Genomic DNA, 13,301 nt, shown 5'->3' with positions numbered 1-13,301 from the left:
TAATTTATAAATTATCGGGTTCATGGGGGAGCGGGGAGGGAAGGGAAAAATGAGCTGATGCCAGGGGCTTGGGTGGAGGGCAGATGTTTTGCGAATGATGAGGGCAATGACTATACAAATATGCTTTACACAATTTATGTGTATATGGATTGTGATAGGAGTTGTATGAGCCCCTAATAAAATGATTTTTTTTAAAGAGTTCAAAAATAATTGGCTGGGATCAAATCACCACACAAGGATTTACGCAGACGTGTTGGGCATATAGCATTGTATAGGAAGAAAATTGGGAATTTGTAGAACACAGTATTACAACAAGTGCTATCTATAAGAGAAGAAAATATCATTCAGGGTGGAATCCTCAAAAAAAAGATCTAAGAACAGTCAGCAAAGCCTGGGGAAGGTTACTCAGGCACCCAGTTTGGGTGAATGCAATAAAATTCACAAGAATGCACTAAAGAGCCATGGGAAGATAAATACATAAACCAAGCTTCCTAATACACTTCAGCCTTCTAGGATGTCAGAAATCTTAAGAGCAACCTTCCAATCCAGGATAGAGAGCCTTAGTCCTAAGGAAGATGTGTGTGTGTGCAGTCATCTTCGGTAATAACAGGCGAGAGAACTCAGTTGAAGCTAGAAAAGCTACCCTGTCTCACTACCCACTCCACAGGATTATCCTCACAGTTGATTTAAACAATAAAAAAGATTGTGACCAGGCATCCTACAAGTAGTTTAGAAAAAGGAAAATTAATGTGCCAATAAGAACACGAAGGCTTCGAGGAAATTATAACCACAGAGCAAGTGAAAAACATTTTCACAGAAACAAGAAAAAGGCTTAGTAGATCAGTGAAGTCATGAAAGGGCAACACGAGCCATGCGTAAGCATTAAATTCAGATACCACTTGACAACCCTGCACACAACACTTTAAATCTTGAGTATTAAAAAGAACATGTTAGAAAACATCTCATTTGTAAGCTGTGCCAGACTCAGCAATTATATATACAAACTATGGAAAAAATCTGAACTATGTATCTGAAGATATATGTGTCACAATGTTCAAAAATAATTTGAAACCTAGAAGAGCACGATTCAGTTTAATAAGGATCGACTAATTGTTACCAATTCTAACAGTGAAAAAAGTGTAATTGGAATATTGAGCCAAAATGCAATTTACAGATACATATATAAATTTTAACTGAATTTCAAAATAATTGTACAATTGAGTGATATAAAAATGATAAAATGCAAAATTCAGATTATTCAATACCTTCATGAGGATAAGTCATAAATTATTGCTGCTAGAATTAGAGTTCATACATGTACAAGTTGATTCCAAACAAATTGTGTTTAAGCATGCTTCTATAATCAATGGATCTATAAATAAACTCAGTAATACAACTTATCATAGACTTAGGATGACTTTAAGAAAAAGATGAAAAAAATAAAATTTAAAAATTTAAAAAAAAGAAAAAGATTTTTTTAAATCAGGCTAATATCAAATTTCAAGCGGACATCTTCCCAAATCATTAAAGCTTTGCAACAAATTTACCAAAATGCTGCTAAAACAAATGTTTTTAGATAAAATATTTTAAGTAAGGTTAGGAAGGCATGACAGATGAGCCAAAATAGACCAGAAATGTGCGCTGGTACAGATCAGAGCTTGAAACGGGGCATCCAGGACAGACAAACCTTCCTCAGGACCAAGAATGAGAGCAGCAATGCCGGGAGGGAGGGGGAAGGGGGCAGAAAGGAGGAACTGATCACAGTGATCTACATATTACCCACTCCCAGGGGGACAACAAAAATGGGTGAAAGGAGAAAGAGGTCAGTGTAAGACATGAAAGAAAGATAATTTATAAATTGTTAAGGGTTCCTAAGGGAGGGAGGGGAAAATGAGCTTGTCAAGGGCTCAAGTAGAAAAAATGTTTTGCAAATGATGATGGCAACACATGCACAAATGTGCTGGGCACATGGATGGATGTGTGGATTGTGATAAGAGCTTGCGAGCCCCCAATAAAATGATTTTTTTTTTGTTAAGGATTTTATTTGTTTTGTTTTGATTATTTAAATCATTTTATTGGGGGCTCATACAACCCTTATCCCAATCCGTGTTTTCATCCATTGAATCAAGCACATTTGTACATGTGTTGCCCCCATCCTCAAAACATTTGCTTTCCACTCGGGCCCTTGGAATAAGCTCCTCGGTTTTCCCTCCCTCCCTGCTCCCTTTTCCCTCATGAACCCTTGATAATTTATAAATTATTATTATTTCATCATATCTTACACTGCCCAACGTACCCATTCACCCACTTTACTGTTGACCAACCCCCAGGGAGGAGGTCATATGTAGATCATTGTAATCAGTTCCCCCTTTCTGCCCCACCCCCCCTCCCAGTGTCGCCACTCTCACCACTGGCCCTGAAGGGATCATCCGCCCTGGATTCCCTGTGTTTCCGGTTTCTATCTGTACCAGTGTACATGCTCTAGCCAGATTTGTAAGGTAGAATTGGGATCATGATAGTGGAGGGGGGAGGAAGCATTTAAGAACTCAAGGAAAGTTATGTGTTTCATCAATGCTACACTGCATCCTGAGTCACTTGTCTCCTCCTCACTACCCCTCTGCAAAAGGATGTCCAGTTGCCTACAGATGGGCTTTGGGTCCCCACCCCGCACTCCCCTCATTCATAATTATATGATTTTTTTGTTCTTTGGTGCTTGATACCTGATCCCTTCAACGCCTCGTGATCACACAGGCTGGTGTGCTTCTTCCATGTGGGTTTTGTTGTTTTGGGGCTAGATGGCTGCTTGTTTACCTTCAAGCCTTTAAGATCCCAGACACTATATCTCTTGATAATGGGGTAGAAAAAAAAAAAAGAAGAAGATGAGCCAGGAGAACGCAGAACATCAACCTCAATGAACTGAGAAACTGGCTGAAGCCCAGAAACTGAATTTATCATTGCTCTGGGACCCACATGGTTCAGCATGTTCAATTTTAAGCAAACATCTTGGCTTCAGCAAGCGTTGGGTTTGGTATCAAAAGCATATGCAAAGGAAGATCAGCTAGCTCAAAGAATTCATCCCTTCCTCAGTCTTCCCAGCAAAATCAAACTTAATGAAGACAAGTTTATAGAATGAATCAGAAGTGAGGATGAGACTTGGATTTACCAATACAATCCAGAGGGCCAAGTCCAATCAAAACTGCCTTCTGAGGAGACCTGGTGAACCAGTTAAATTCAAAGCAGAGAGAGGTCACCCCAGAAGGTTATGTCAACTGTGTTTGGGAACCCCAAAGGAATAATCTTGATTGGTTTCCCCAAGAGACAGGATGATCATGAGGGCGTCTTAAGAAGTTTTTGTTTTGTTTTTAATTGAACACTGCATTCCTGAGAAAAGACCACATCGGTGCATTTTTTTGAGGATTAGCAGGGCTGTCCTGTGAGAATTGGATGTAGAAACCTTAACTCTACAGCCCTGCTCTTGCCCTTTAGACTTCTTTTTGTTCCCAAAACTTAAGGAACAATGAAAAAGAACATTGATGCCAAAATAGCCATTTTGAAACAGTACAATTTCAAGAGCAGAGTTCTCCCCACGAAATGTTCGATTAAAACATTGCCTTCCAAACCCTGTAGACACAGAGTACATGTTGAGACAGTAGCTTCACATTTTGATAGTTTCATTTCTATGATTTTGTAGCAATTATTTTTTAACTGAGCCTGGTAGACAGAAGCGTCTGAAGGGAGGTGTCCGCAGGGGAGGGTAAATATGGGTGATGGGTAGATGAACTCTTGTTAGATGTCATAGAGTTGATTTTCGACTCATTAAAACCCACTACGAAAGTGTGGCACATAGCCTCAGCAAAGCCATGTTGTATTTTAAGAGTCATATAAGAAGGGGGGTGGGGTACCTGTAAATGACCCAAATGCTTGGAAAATCAAAACTTAGTAACATCTGTTTAAGCACAAAGGGGCTAGGGGATGTAATGACCAGAAACTGAGTTGTTCTTGTCCAGTTCATGTAAAACAGAAGACAGTTTACTCCTTAAGGCTTCGGAGGCAGGAGTAGCATTGTGTTATATGAGGGGGTTTTAAAAAGTTCACTGACCCATGGAATTAAAAAGAGAATAGAATTTTCCCCAAACTTTTTTGCTTATGTCAGTTTCTAGAGGTGGAAATTTGTCCTTCACTTTTGCTTTTTTTTTAAATCATTTTATTGGGGGCTCATACAACTCATTACAATCCATACATACATCAGTTGTATAAAGCACATTTATACATTCCTTACCCTCATCATTCTCAAAACATTTGCTCTCCACTTAGCCCCTGGCCCCTAACTCCCTGCTCCCCATTCCCTCATGAACCCTTGGTAATTTATAAATTATTATTTTGTCATATCTTACACTGTCCAATGTCTCCTTGCACCCACTTCTCTGTTGTCTGTCCCCCAGGGAGGAGGTACTATATAGATCCCTGTAATCGGTTCCCCCTCTCTACCCCACATTCCCTCCACCCTCCCGGTATCGCCACTCTCACCACTGGTTCTGAAGGGATCATCTGTCCTGGATTCCCTGTGTTTCCAGTTCCTATCTGTACCAGTGTACATCTTCTGGTCTAGTCAGATTTGTGATGTAGAATTGGGATCATGATAAGTGGGGGTGGGAGGGTGAGAGGAAGCATTTAGGGACTAGAGAAAAGTTGTATGTTTCATCGTTGCTACACTGCACCCTGACTGGATCATCTCCTCCCTGTGAACCTTCCATAAGAGGATGTCCAGTTGCCAACAGATGGGCTTTGGGTCCCCACTCAGCACTCCCCCTCATTTACAATGATAGGATTTTTTATTCTTTGATGCCTGATAACGTATCCCTTTGGCACCTCGTGTTCACACAGGCTGGTATGCTTCTACCTTGTAGACTTTGCTGCTTCTGAGCTTGTTCACCTTCAAGCCTTTAAGACCCCAGATGCTACATCTTTTGATAGCTGGGCACCATTAGCTTTCTTCATCACGTTTGCTTATACACTCACTTTGTCTTCAGCAATTTTGTCAGGAAGGTGAGCATCATGGAATACCAGTTTAATAGTACAAAGTATTCTTACATTGAGGGAGTACTTGAGTGGAGGCCCAATATCCATCTGCTACCTTAATATTAACCTATAAATATATGCACATAAATCTATTTCCCCATCCTCATATATAAATATATTTACATATGTACATGCCTTTATTTAGACCTCTATAAATGCCCTTTGCCTCCTAGCTCTTTCCTCTATTTCTCTTTACTTTCCTCTTGTCCCACTATCATGCTCAACCTTCATTTGGGTTACAGTGATTCCTCTCAGTTACATTACCCTCGATCACGCCCTACCAGGCCTCCTACACCTTCCTTGCCATCAATTTCGGATCACTTGTTGTTTCCTTGTTCCTGGGTTTGTTAACACCACCACTTCCTCCCCGTCCCAACCTCCCCGCTCCCATGACCCCCCCAGAAATGTCAATCCCGTGGTTTTCTCCTCCAGCCTATCTTATTCAGACAGACCTGCAGAGATAATAATATGCACAAAAACAAGACAGAGCAAAACCAAGCAACAAACGAAAGCAAAACACACAAAGACAACAACAAAAAGCTAGTGATGAAAAAAATAAAAACAACCAAAAAAGAAAATCTTGTACTTAATTCAAGAACTGTTTGTTGGCCTTTAGGAGTGTTTTCTCGTCAAGTCTGATGGGGTGCCAAGCCCTGGCTCCAAAGTCTATTTTTTATATTCCCTGGAGACTTCGTTGCTCTGTTTCCCTTGCTGTTCCCCTTGCACGCCCTTAATGTTATGCCTCAGTGTGGTGTTATCAGATCGGGCACAATGCCCACACTGTGTCTCCAGTGTTGTCCCCTGTGGGGCTATGGGTCAGTTAATTTTGACAAGCTACGAGAAATTACTCAGCAACCCAATGAAAACCCCACAGCTTTTCTTTCACGCTTAACTGAAGCCTTAACTCAGTGCACTAGATTGGACCCTGCCTCTCCAGCCAGGGCTACTATTTTAGCCACTCATTTTATAACGTAGTCAGCCACTGATCTCAAAAAGAAACTTTAAAAAGCTGAGGCTGGCCCTCAGACCTCCATCCGTGACCTGGTAAACATGGCATTTAAGGTTTTAACGCCCAACGGGAACTGGCTGAGGCAGCTTACTATCCTGATCCCACTGAGAGGCAAGATGGAAAGCCCAAGTCTTGATTATCATCCTGGGGCCGGCTGGAGTGAGGGGTCAGAAGACTTCAACAGTAACTCTCACCGCCTGCCGCTGGGATCCTACTTCACAGGCGGCCAGGAAGGGCACTGGGCATTGCCCACATCTCCTGCCACCCACTAAGCTTTGCCCATCGTGTGGTCAACAGGGCCACTGGAAAAGTGACTGCCTCTCAACACCTAGCCCAGAGAGTCAGTCCCTCCTAATCGCCATTAACACTGCTTGAACCGCCATTAACAATGACCGACGAAGAAGCCCCTCACTCAGCAACCTCAGTAACGCCCCCTACGCCATGCCCAGGGTAGCGATCGGAGCAGCAGGTAAGCCGGTTTCCTTTTAGTGGACAGAGTCTTTTCAGTCCTCTCCTGCTTCTTGGCCCAACTTCCCCTTCCCCAGTCTCTGTTATGGGAATTGATGGTCGTTCCTCCAAGCCTTTAGTCACCCCACCTTTAATAACACCTTCTTTTTAACCATCCCCCTTAACTCAGCTTGTCATCATTCATTTGCCTTTACCTGCAGCCTCTCCTAAAACAGTTCTAAAGCCAATACAGTCCCTTGGCCTCTCTCTCCCTTCAAGCAGCAGCTTTCATGGGTTGCAACCCAAACAAGGTCCAGCAGACCTTTAACTCTTTGCTGACAGTTAATAAAAAAATGTAAAGGACATCAAGCTGATAGTTCCCTGGGAACACGGGGAAGCAACGAAGCAGACAAGGTCACTAATTCAAACCAGCCACCCCTGCTAGCCCTCTAGATTCTCCCCAATTAATCAAAGCAACCTTTTACACTAGTTTCCACCTTTACGTTTACCAAACCCCAATAAACCTTTCTGCCTGGTCTTGGCAAAAGGGACTCCATTTTGAATCCGGTGCCTTCAGCTTGGCTCTCAGAATTCACCTCTCATAGACCTCCCTTTCACTGACCTCCCTCTCACTGATCTCCCCCTCCCCTGCTCAACCTTCAAATTCCTGAAACCGGCTAGTCCTGGAGCCAGAATGTTTTCTGAAGATAAGTACACTCCACTCTACCCGTCCTTGACATATAGATAAGGTTAAAGACCTTCTCCCTTCTGAAGCACCTGTGTGCACAGATCCTCCCCAGTTTGGATCCTTCCCAGCTGTGCCTGCCAGCAGGGGTATAAAGACGCAGCCCAAATTTCCCAAAGTGCGGTTTCAAAGGCTCAATCCCCTGAGTTGCTGAATCCGCCCGCAAGCCTCCCAATAAAGCCTGCTTCTAAATTTTGCCAATTGGCTCTTTGGTTCTGTTTCGCGCCCCAAAATTCCTTACACTTTCTTTCTCTACATGGATAAAAGGCAGGGCATAGCAGCTGCAGTCCTGACTCAGCCCCTGGGGTCCACCCACTCTCCAAGAGCTTATCTGTCCAAACAGTCCGATATATCAGTCAGAGGCTGGCACAGTCAGAGGCTGGCAGCCATGCCTTCAGGTCCTGGCAGCAGCTGCTCCCCTTATTAAGGAGACTCTTTAACACTAAGAGAGCCTATCCAGACATTATCTAGCCACAAACTGCAAAACTTTCTCTCACACCAAATCCTGTCTTTACTGTCTCCCAACCACCTACAAAAAATCCACCTTAAGTTTATTGAAAACCCTAACATAACCCTGTGCCAGTCTCCCTCTCTAAACCCAGCAACTCTCTCTCTTTTTTTTTTTTACACCCAGCAACTCTCTTGCCTCAGCTCCTGGACTTGCCAGAACCTAGCAGTCACTCCTGCCTGCAAGTACTGAAGAACTAACACTACCTCAACCTAAACTTTAAAATCAGCCCTATCCTGATCCAGATCAAACTTTGATTATTGATAACAGTTCTGTCATAAAAACTCAGGGACAGCAACGAGCTGCCTATACTGTAGTTTCGCTTGATCAGGTCTGGGAAGCTGCACCCCTTCCAGATGGAACCACTTCTCAGAAAGCAGAACTCAGAACTCATTGCTCTGACTGGAGCACTCCACTTAGCTACAGAAGAGTCCTAATAACTAAAGTGTCCCCCATCATAAACAGCAAGTGAATAGCTCTCCCCGCCAACCAAGCCGGAGATCTGATCCATCAAGTCCATCATTCCCTGCATACAGGGCCCCGTGTTCTTCTTCGGCTCCTACAACCTATGCTTTGTGTCTCAAATCACACATGTGTCATTCACACTACACATTAAGTGGTGCTTACATAGCCTGTAGAGGCCTCAGGCCTCTGGAAGTGTTAAAAAGATGAATGGAATTATAAAATGTCATCTGTCTAAACTAACTAAAGCTATACCAGTCATAAACAGACCTGCTTCCACTAGCCGTAACTTGAATCCACGCCACTCCTCGCTCTTCTTCTTTTTTTCCTAAGCCCCCTCAAGTTGATGTATGGCAGGCCTAATTTAATCAACCATACCTTACCAGTCACACTACCACCACTGGCAAACTACTCTATCTCTCTCAAAAACTTTTCTCCGAGAACACGCAGATAGACGTCTACCTGCCTCTGATCCTGCGCAACCTGACCTACCTGTAATCAACTCAGAAGACTGTTCTGCTGAAAAGAAAGGCACGTACACTATATCAATAAGTCGAACGTAGTTAAATAAAATGGTAAAGTGCTCCGCAACATGGCCGAGGAAATCAGAAAATGTCAGTGGGACACCACCAGCCCCTCTGGTGGTTTCAGAGTTCTGTCATGTCATGGATTATGCCCCTCGTTGGGCCTTTTGCAATAATTTGTGTACTGTTACTGTTGGCTCCTGCTGTATTTAAGTTTGTGCAGGACAGAATAAAAGCCATCTCCAACCTGACCTTCACCCAACTCTTGCTTTGCCCTTACCGTCTGCTGCCGACCAACTTGGGACCCAAACCTTACAACTCTTAATCCCCCTCCCCCACTTTCTTCACCCTTCTCTCAACAGGAAGTAGTTAAGACACAACACTACACACATTACCACTATTAAGAGTTTGAGATGTTTGGGACGGCCCGGACCATGCAGCCGCCTCCCCCAGGTCTCCCGAAAGACAGCCTGCTGGACTGTGTGGTTCCTTACCCTCGCCTCTCAAGGTCAGAGCTGGACTGTGCAGTCCCTGCCTCCAGCATCCCAAGGAGCTTATCTCTCCAGGTCGGGTCTGTACAGCCCCTTCCATCAGTATTCTGGGATGATTTACTCACAGACCACATCCTGACTCAGATCCTGCAACTGCAGCACCAGAAGGCCTTCCTTCCCCCTTCCAGTACATGTGGCCTTGGCTCAAGTCCTATATGTGTCCCACTGCCTCACTGCCAGGTGTGATTTCCCTGACCTAACTTGTTGGGTCTCAAAACACACCCAGGGACTCAAGATGCCCCTGTCCCATTCTCTGCTCTCCCTTCCCTCCTGGAAGTTCTTTCCCTGCCTCAATAAAATAGTTCCCAACTTCACATTCCTGGCTAAATTGTATCTCTGTTCTGTACTGTCTCCAATCTCTCATCTTGGTATTGAAAGACCCAGGACCAACAGGAGGGGCCTCTGTGCTGCCCTGGCCTTCCTCTGGCCAGTGCACAGCCTCGTCCTCCATTTTCAACCTCTCACTTGTTCAATTGAGTTTTTACACCAACCTCACATTAATAAATCAATATTTTATTTTCCCCATTCTTTCTGTTCTACTTGCTTCCTCTTTTCTCCCCAGTCTCCCTAGCACACATATATTTTCATCACTGTAGCACACCGGTATGTCTCCTCCCTTCCATTAGAGATGTCCTCTTTTTAAAGATACTCTTTACAGATCTTACCCAACTCTATTAATATTTTACCCTCAGGTCCCATATTAGGCATGGTCTTTAATAATCTGAAGACAGAAATCCTTTGTGACTCAGGGGAAACATTGAAATGAGCCTCTTTACAGAGCTGGAGTTATCAAGAAACTTAGGGCTTGGGCACAAAACAGAGTCAACTTTTTTTAAGCTTGAGGGGGAAGAAGTGTGAGGCAGAGGAATGACGTGGCTGGAACATTAAGGAAGTACTGGGGACCATTATTGAAAAGTTCATTATTTCAAGGCAACTAACAAATTGTCTTTTTACAGCATTCCATTAGAGCAGCAGGCCTTAGGGGCCATGGCATTCCCATGCCATCTGTATGTGTCACTTCAGAAAATACCAAATGTCAACTGATAGACCAGTGTAGAAATGCAGATGCCAACTAACACAAGAGTGGTACAGGCAGATGGCCTCAATTCCGAGGTCCTGGAAGCTGCGAGCTGCTCATCCTTCACGTGGCCATCACAGCCAGGCAGACATGTTTGAGGAAAGCAACGAAGCTAGCTGTGCCAGCGTTTACATGAGAAACACTGCTTGGGCAGCCTGGTGTCATGGGGCTCTCCCTAAACACATAACTCTCTCCCTGAGCATCATGCTCCCAGTTCTGTCCATAGAAACAGGTAGGGCGGGCTCAGAAGAACCCCAGCAGTGTAGTCTCCCATTCAGACAGCAGGTCTTGTTTAGCACTTTACTTCCTTGGATGCCCATGAAGGACACCAACTGGAGAGGCTAAAGCGTAAATCCAGTCTCCTGGGACCAAATGCCAGTCTCTCTGCGAGGGACATGCAGTTTCTTGGTGGCCCAAACCAGCAACAAATCCCAGTTCAAAGACTTTGAGAAGAGGCCATTGTGAGAGACGCAAGCCATCTTCCTGCAGCTCATAGCAGTTAATGATTCATGGAGAAAAATAGTAGCATGGTGTTTTAATCAATAGTCATTCCAAACAGCTAAAGGAAAACATTCATCTTCTACAGTGAAAATAGGAATAGAAATGGAAAACGAAAATCCCACATAAGGAATAGAGTTTCCCCAGGAGTCAGCATGTCCTAAGAATCCCGTCTCATCACTAATAGCTCCAAGGAATGACTGTATGAATTAAATTTCATGTATATTATTCCCAAATATTTTAATACTTGGTTTAAGAAGCTATATCCCACTCCCTGAAATACTGTCCCATCCACCATTTGAGATAAATGAGGGATTCTATGAGGAAAGTTTTGGCAAACTTCTTTTGAAATGAAAATTATTTTCTACCAATTCCTGTCACTAATGCAAACAGAAGAGGGAATCAAAATCTGGAGTAACTTCAATATTTCGTTCCACATAAAGGTGAGCCATGAGAAAAGGAAACCTAAAAACTAGTCACACTTGGTTTACTTAGACCAGGATTCTGAACCTAGAATGAGGTCCAGCTCTTAACAATCCTGTGTACAACCCTGGGTTTGGAGGTAGGGTTAGGGTTAGGTTTGATGATAGTGATAGTGTTGGGGTGAGTTTGGGGTTAGGTTTAAGGTGTCATTGAGGGATAGGATGAGAGTGATAGGGTTAGGGTCTGGGTTAGGGTTGGGGTGAGTGTTAGGGTTGGGGTGAATGTTAGGGTTGGGGTGAATTTTAGGATTAGGGTTAGGTGACTGTTGGGGTTAGGATTAGGGTTGGGTGAGTGTTAGGGTTAGGGTTAGAGCTGGGTGAGGGTTAGGGTTAGGGTTGGGTGACTGTTCGGGTTAGAGCTGGGTGAGGGTTAGGGTTCCGGTTGGGATGAGGGTTAGGGTTAGATCCTAGGTTTAGGTTTGGTGGTTGCATTAGGGTTAGGTTAGTCCATTGGTACAACAACTATGATGATCCTTGAAGATCATTCTATTTTTCTCTAACTCTCTACCCAGCACGATATCCTCCAAGGGCGGAACCCTCCCCATTATTCATGAAAGAAAGTTGCACCATTCTTTCTAAGAAACATTCTGCTGGACTTCTTACAAGTTCTATGTGGCCCTCACAAACCTCAGTCTCCACAGCCATGAGACCAGAACTAGATGGGGCCCAGCTACCACTGTCAGTTGCTCTGAAAAGGACAACAGAAGCCGTTCTACGCTGCCTGCAGGGTCACTGTGAGTCAGAATTGACTTGCTGGCAGTGACATTTGGTTTTCATTTTTGTTACCTGTACTTGTCATAGTGAACCACCAGATTTACACTGTGCTATAAACAAAAAGCTCTTTAAAGGATTAAAAAGTTGCAGGAAACTGATAAATGCACAAGCAGCTAGGCAGGATCATTCAGTATTCCAAATGGCTGGAGCAGGGAGATTTTTATGCACAGGGAAGAAAGAAAAGACTGTATTGAGATGTGGTAATTTCACAAAGAGGGGAATTACAAAGGAGATGGTTAAATGACAACCTTTGTGCACATCTCTAGCTTTATATTAATCCCAAACTAAATAGTATCAATTCTATTTTCTAACCTCATGTCGACCAAAGATATCTTTCCCTAACATAAACTGCATAACCATTCCTGACAAATACCTCTTAACAAAGAAATCCTTACACAGGTGGAAGATCCCGAATCTTGTTCTTTGTCGGGAGCCATGAGGCCCGGCCATAACCTTGCCTGTCCGGAGCCATGAGACCCGGCCATTGTCTTGATCTTTATTGCCTGAGCTCTGTAACTTTCCACAGGAACTGTTTTTTCTGCGGTCATTGTTCTCAGGGAAACACCTGCGGCTTCCTTCCTCCATTTATTGTTCTCAGGGAAACACCTGCGGCTTGTTTCCCTTTCCCTGGCCTATATAAGCTGTAGCCTTTTACTCAATAAACGAGACTTGATCAGGCTATTGTCTTGTCTGCATTTCTCGTGTCTCTTGTCCCCCCAATTCCCACTCCCTCCTCCAGGGTCCGTGTTGAAGTTCCCACGGGTCGGGACACTTCTTGAGCTACCAGCAGTTCAACTTGTTTATAACACACTGAAATGTTTATTTAGAACAGTAGGAGAAAGATTTGGTCGCCTATAGTTTAAAAATTAAGTCAAGGATCACACAGCTTACTGCTGTAATTGTTGTTAGGCGCCATCTAGTCCGTTCTGGTTCACAGTGGCCCTGTGTGAGAGCAGAACTTCCCCAGAAGGTTTCCTAGACTATAATCTCTATGGGACCAGATCACCAGGGTTTTCTCCGTGGAGTCTTTGGGTGGGTTCAAACCCCCTATTAGGTGGGTTACTTTTAGTTGGCAACCGAGCACTTAATCGTTTGTGCTACCAGGGCTATTTTGTTTTTTTCATACTTGGGGCTTCAAAATGTT

General features: G+C 43.8%; 1 pseudogene; it reads right to left on the bottom strand.

The window, feature by feature from the left end:
* Positions 1 to 10,344: 10,344 nt before the first annotated feature.
* LOC142427682 (protein Cripto-like) lies at positions 10,345 to 10,897 on the bottom strand (annotated as a pseudogene).
* Between the last annotated feature and the right edge of the window lie 2,404 nt (positions 10,898 to 13,301).

Source organism: Tenrec ecaudatus, chromosome 15 (assembly GCF_050624435.1).
Source record: "Tenrec ecaudatus isolate mTenEca1 chromosome 15, mTenEca1.hap1, whole genome shotgun sequence".
Classification (NCBI taxonomy): Eukaryota; Metazoa; Chordata; class Mammalia; order Afrosoricida; family Tenrecidae; genus Tenrec; species Tenrec ecaudatus.
Note: the sequence above shows the minus strand (reverse complement) of the source record. Positions and strands in the feature narration are given on the sequence as shown.